The sequence below is a fragment of the Lutra lutra genome, chromosome 4 (genome assembly GCF_902655055.1).
Source record: "Lutra lutra chromosome 4, mLutLut1.2, whole genome shotgun sequence".
Classification (NCBI taxonomy): Eukaryota; Metazoa; Chordata; class Mammalia; order Carnivora; family Mustelidae; genus Lutra; species Lutra lutra.
This window is the reverse complement of record NC_062281.1, coordinates 88,241,377-88,248,517: the sequence shown is the minus strand read 5'-3', so window position 1 is coordinate 88,248,517 and position 7,141 is coordinate 88,241,377. Positions and strand designations below refer to the sequence as shown.

The following is a 7,141-nucleotide window of genomic DNA, read 5'->3' as shown; positions in this document are numbered from 1 at the left end:
GCTAAAGAACATCCTTCTAAAGAATGAATGGGTCAACCAGGAAATTAAAGAAGAATTGAAAAAAGTCATGGAAACAAATGAAAATAAAATCACAACTGTTCAAAATCTGTGGGACACAGCAAAGGCAGTCCTGAGAGGAAAGTATATAGTGATACAAGCCTTTCTTAAGAAACAAGAAAGAGGGGCGCCTGGGTGGCTCAGTGGTTAAGCCGCTGCCTTCGGCTCAGGTCATGACCTCAGGGTCCTGGGATTGAGCCCCGCATCGGGCTCTCTGCTCTGCGGGGAGCCTGCTTCCTCCCCTCTCTCTGCCTGCCTCTCTGCCTGCTTGTGATCTCTCTCTCTCTGTCTAATAAATAAATAAAATCTTAAAAAAAAAAAAGAAAGAAACAAGAAAGATCTCAAGCACAACCTAACCCTACACCTAAAGGAGCTGGAGAAAGAACATCAAAGAAAGCCTAAACCCAGCAGGAGAAGAGAAATCATAAAGATCAGAGCAGAATTCAGTGAAATAGAAACCAAAAGAATAGTAGAACAAATCAATGAAACTAGGAGCTGGTTCTTTGAAAGAATTAATAAGATTGATCAACCCCTGGCCAGACTTATCAAAAAGAAAAGAGAAAGGACCCAAATTAATTAAATCATGAATGAAAGAGGAAAGATCACAACCAAGAGAAAAGAAACAAACAATTGTAAGAGCATATTCTAAGCAACTATACACCAGCCAATTTGACAATCTGGAAGAAATGGATGCATTCCTAGAGACATATAAACTACAGAAAATGAACCAGGAAGAAATAGAAAACCTGAAAAGATCCATAACTGGTAAGGAGATTGAAGCAGTCATCAAAGATCTTCCAACAAACAAGAGCCCAGGGCCAGAGGGCTTCCCAGGGAAATTCTACCAAACATTTATTTTTTTTTAAAGATTTTATTTATTTATTTGACAGAGAGAGATCACAAGTAGATGGAGAGGAAGGCAGAGAGAGAGAGAGATAGGGAAGCAGGCTTCTTGCTGAGCAGAGAGCCCTATGTGGGACTCGATCCCAGGACCCTGAGATCATGACCCGAGCCCAAGGCAGCGGCTTAACCCACTGAGCCACCCAGGCGCCCCTCTACCAAACATTTAAAGAAGAATTAATACCTATTCTCCTGAAAATGGTCCAAAAAATAGAAATGGGAGGAAAACTTCCAAGCTCATTTTATGAGGCCAGCATTACCTTGATCCTGAAACCAGACAAAGACCCCATCAAAAAGGAAAATTTCAGACCAATATCCTTGATGAACACGGATGCAAAATTTCTCACCAAAATACTAGCGAATAGGACCCAATAGTCCATTAAAAGGATTATTCACCACCACCAAGTGGGATTTATTCCTGGGCTGCAAGATTGGTTCAACATCTGCAAATCAATCAATGTGATACAACACATTAATAAAAGAAAGAACAAGAACCATATGATATTCTCAATAGATGCTGAAAAAGCATTTGACAGTCTTTTTTGATTGAAACTCTTCACAGTGTACAGATAGAGGATACATACCTCAATATCATAAAAAGCCATCTATGAAAAGCCCATCATTCTATCATTCTTAATGGAGAAAAACTGAGAGCTTTTCCCCTAAGGTCAGGAACATGGCAAGAATGTCCACTATCACCACTGCTATTCAACATAGTACTAGAAGTCCTAGCCTTGGCAATCAGACAACAACAGCAACAACAGGCTTCTGAATCAACAAAGAAGAGGTCAAACTCTCACTCTTTGCAGATGATATGATACTTAGTGTGGAAAACCCAAGAGACTCCACTCCAAAACTGCTAGAACTCATACAGAAATTCAGTAAAGTGTCAGGATATAAAACCAATGCACAGAAATCAGTTGCATTTCTATACACCAAGAGCAAGACAGAAGAAAGAGAAATTAAGGAGTCAATCCCATTTACAACTGCACCCAAAACCATAAGATATCTAGGAATAAACCTAACCAAAGAGGCAAAGAAGCTATATTCAGAAAACTATAAAGTACTCATGAAAGAAATTGAGGAAGACACAAAGAAATGGAAAAATGTTCCATGCTCATGGATTGGAATAAAAAATATTGTGAAAATGTCTCTGCTACCTAAGGCAATCTACAAATTTAATGCAATCCCTATCAAAATAACATCAATTTTTCTCAAAGAAATGGAACAAATAATCCTTAAGTTTATATGGAACCAGAAAAGACCCCAAATAGCCAGAGGAATGTTGAAAAAGAAAGCCAAAGTTGGTGGCATCATAATTTCAGACCACAAGCTCTATTACAAAGCTATAATCATCAAGACTGTGTGGTACTGCCACAAAAAAAGGACACATAGATCAATGGAACAGACTACAGAACCCACAAATAGACCCTCATCTCTAAGGTCAACTAAGATTCGACAAAGCAAGAAAGAATGTCCAATGGAAAAAGACAGTCTCTTTTCCCAATAGTGTTGGGAAAATTGGACAGCCACATGCAGAAAAATGAAACGGGACCATTTCCTTATGCCACACACAAAAATAGACTCAAAATGGTTGAAAGACCTCAATGTGAGCCTGGAATCCATCAAAATCCTTGAGGAGCACACAGGCAGGAGCCTCTTTGACCTCAGCTGCTGCAACTTCTTCATAGAAACATTGCCAAAGGCAAGGGAAACAAGGGCAAAAATGAACTATTGGGACTTTATCAAGATCAAATCTTTTGCACAGCAAAGGAAACAGTCAACAAAACCAAAAGACAACTGACTGAATGGGAGAAGATATTTGCAAATGACATGTCAGATAAAGGGCTAGTATCCAAATCTATAAAGAACTTATCAAACTCAGCACCCAAAGAAAAAATAATCCAATCAAGAAATGGGCAGAGCACATGAACAGACATTTTTGCAAAGAAGACATCCAAAGGGCCAACAGACACGTGAAAAAGTGCTCCACATCACCCGGCATCAGGGAAATACAAACCAAAACCACAATGAGATATCACCTCACACCATCAGAATGGCTAACGTTAACAAGTCAGGAAATGACAGATGCTGGCAAGGATGTGGAGAAAGGGGAACCCTCCTACACTATTGGTTGGAATGCAAGCTGGTGCAACCACTCTGGAAAACAGCATGGAGGTTCCTCAAAATGTTGAAAATAGAACTACCCTATGTTTCAGCAATCACACTACTGGGTATTTACCCTAAGGATACAAATGTAGTGATCTGAGGGGTCACATGCATCTGAATGTTTAGAGCAGCGATGTCCACAATAGCCAAACTATGGAAAAAACCTAGAAGTCCATCAGCAGATGAATGAATAAAGAAGATGTGATATAAATAAATAAATAAATATTTATTTATAATATATATACACAAATGTGGCATAAATATATATAATGTATAATTATATATATACATATATATAAATTATATATATATACATTTATATATAATGTATATATAAATTTATTTATATAAATGTATATATAAATTTATTTATATACATTATATATATGTATTTATAATTATACATATACATATACATTATATATAATGTATATTACACACATACACAATGAAATACTTTGCAGCCATCAAAAGAAATGAAATCTTACAATTTGCAATGACATGGATTGAACTAGAGCGTATTATGCTGAGTGAAATAAGTCAATCAGAGAGACAATTATCATATGATCTCTCTGATATGAGGAATTTGATAGGCAGGGTAGGGAAGGAAAAAATGAAACAAGATGGGATCGGGAGGGAGACAAACCATAAGAGACTCTTTATCTCACAAAACAAGCTGAAGGTTGCTGGCGAGTGGTTGGGTTATGGATTTTGGGGAGAGTATGTGCTATGGCAAGTGCTGTGAAATGTGTATGCCTGATGATTCACAGACCTATACCCTTGGGGCAAATAGTACATTATATGTTAATAAAAATATATTTTTAAAAGTCTCCTTGAGGAAAACAAGACCTCTGTACTTATTCTGATTTCCTTTTTGCTCTAATGCCCATGACCTAAAAACAATGTCTACTCTAATCATAAAAAAAAGTCAGACAAACCTAAACTGAGGAATATTCTACCTGACCAGCACATCTCAAGGTGGTCAAGGTCATATAAAATAAAGAAAGTCTGAGAAACTACCACAGTCTAGAGAGCCCAAGGAAAAAGGTGACTAATGTGGTATCCTGGATGAGATGCTGGGGCAGAAAAAGGACACTAGGAGTAAACAAATGAGATGGTCAAATTGAGTATGGATATTAGTTGATAGTAAAATGTATTGATATTGGTTCATTGGTTGTGACAAATGTACTACAATAATGCAAGACATTAACAATAGGGAAAACTGTGTGCAGGGTAAACAGAAATGTTGCCCTATCTTTGCAACTTTTCTGTAAATCTGAAACAATTTATTTTTAAATTCCTTGATTAAATAAGAAGTAACTTTCATGTTTCCAGGTAGGAAAGTACAAAGAGTAAAAACATCAATTCTCCTCAAGTTAATTAATACAATGGATGGAATATTAATCAAAATCATTATTCTTCTTAGAAGTAACAAATTATTCCAGAGTTTATTTATGGAAATAATCAGATGATAATAGCTGAGAAAATGTTTTTTAAAAAATTAGTGAAAAGTGGACTTATATCAACAGATATTAACGTAACTTATAAAGCTACAAAACTTATACAAGCATAAGAAAAGACAGAGATTAATTGCAAACAGTAGACAACCAAGGAACAAACCAAATATATATTTAGTCTATAATAATTAATTAATTAATTAATAAACAAAAAGTGGGGAATTTAACTATAACAATTCCAAATTAATTTCATTTGAATTCAAAAAGTAAGTAAGAAAATACTTTTAAAAATTGGAGTAATACAGACCATTTATCTCATGCTAGTCTTTTCAGTACAGAAGCATAATAAGCAAGAGCAACAAAAAAATACAATTTATGTATCTACAAGTAGAAACAAAATTAAATACCACAAAAAAACCTGGAAAAATAGATTTACAACATATATGACCAGCAAAAAGTTAATATACATTATTACTATATTAAAGAAACCCATAATGAAAAAGATAAGCGATTTATGCAGAACAAAAAAAATCACGAATAAGAAACTCCTAATGAAGGGGAGGTGAACCATGAGAGACTATGGACTCTGAAAAACGATCTGAGAATTTTGAAGGGGTGGGGGGTGGGAGGTTGGGGGCACCAGGTGGTGGGTATTGTAGAGGGCACGGATTGCATGGAGCACTGGGTGTGGTGCAAAAATAATGAATACTGTTATGCTGAAAAAAATTAAAAAAATTAAAAAAAAAAAAAAAGAAACTCCTAATGAATAAATAAATACCAAGTCATCAAAAGAAAATGTTTATCACTAGTAATCAAAGAAGTAAAATTAAAGCAACTAGTTTGCTTATCAGGTTGGCAAACAATGAAATAGTAAAAGGAATGATAATACACAGCATTGACAAAGGTGTGTGGAGATGAATGTTTTCATACAACAATGCCTGTGGGAGTTACAATTGGGACACTCTTTCAGGACAAGTTGGCACATGTAACTACAATAATAATGATGATGGCCAAGAATTTCGTGCTTACTGTGGGCTAGGCCAGGATCTAAGGGCTTACCATGTATTAGGCCACTTGGGTGTCATAGCAATTCAATAAAGGAGGTACTGTTAATATCCGCATTCACGAGGGAGGAAACTTGATCCTGCAAGATCTTCAAAGGCTGTTCAGCTGGCAGGTGACAGAGCTGGATATTAATCCCAAGTGATCTGACTCCAGAGCCTGTGTCCTTGCCTGTGGATAAAACGTAATGGATGTGCTGAGACCCAGGGATCCTGCTTCTAGGAATTTAGGCTAAGAAAATAATTGGCAATATTCACAAACTTATGTATAAGGGTGTTTATTGCAGAAATTTTATAAGAGCAGAGGAATGACTTATTAATGTAAATTAATGTAAATTATCAGCAGTGGAGAAATGATTCACTATATTGAGGTACAACTAATCATTAAGCCATGCTGGAGAAAAATAAAAATATGTTGTTAAGGGAAAAAGTAGACTTTAAAATAATAAATATGGGCTGCGCTGCCCCGCATTCTGGCCCCATGGACCCAAGGCACAACCCATCCACTTACTCACAAGTCTGCCTGGATCTAGTGAGTGCCATATCTGGTTCCTCCAGCACTGCCAATATGAAGAAAGTTGTTTAACAGCTCCAGCTGGAAGTCAGGCTCCACTATGTGAGGTTTCCCAGGCAGCTACAGATTTGAGACAACTCTGTCGGCAAAATGCTCAACATGACCCCCTGCTGACCGGAGTATCTTTAAGCAAGAATCCCTTCAGACCCAGGAAAGTCTGTTACTTTTTGTAATAAAAGGAATCTTTGGATTGTTTTCTAAAGCACTTTGAACAAACCAGCGAATGATTAAAGGAGAACTAAATTTGAAGCCTGTACAAAAACTTATAACAGGTGCCATACATATAAACTTCTCTTGTCGGTCCCGAACATCTAACTCTCTGAATTTTCATAAATTTATTTTTTTTAAGATTTTATTTATTTAATTAACAGAGAGAGAGGGGGAAGCAAGCTCCCTGCTGAGCAGAGACCCCGATGTAGGGCTCAATTCCAGGACCCTGAGATCATGACCTGAGCCAAAGGCAGAGGCTTAACCCACTGAGCCACCCAGGTGCCCCAATTTTCATAAATTTTTATTTCACAAGGGTAATTATTTTATATACACTGACAGCAGCATACAATAAAATACCTAGTGTAAATAATAATAATAATAATAAAATAAGGAATTGTATTCTCTAAAGTAACACAAGTATAATTTAGGCCAACAGAATATTTTTATTTTTGATGCATTCTATATTTTACAAATGTTCTAAGAAAACATGCACTGCCTTTATAGTAGAAAGTTACATATTTCGTTCATTGTTTCAAAATGATCAAGAAAAACTATTCCGTTTGATTCCCATATCTGATGTCTCCTTTCCTTGGTTGTGATTTTCTATTTCCATTTCACAAAACTTGCAACATAAGTACCCTTTGCTATGGCTTTAGGAACAGTATATTAATAAATAAAATATAATACAATAAACAATTTTTTACTAAAGCATT

General features: G+C 36.1%; 1 pseudogene; it reads left to right on the top strand.

Moving 5' to 3' along the window:
• Positions 1–6,125: 6,125 nt before the first annotated feature.
• Positions 6,126–6,391, top strand: LOC125097314 (guanine nucleotide-binding protein G(I)/G(S)/G(O) subunit gamma-5-like; annotated as a pseudogene).
• The last annotated feature ends 750 nt before the right edge of the window (positions 6,392–7,141 follow it).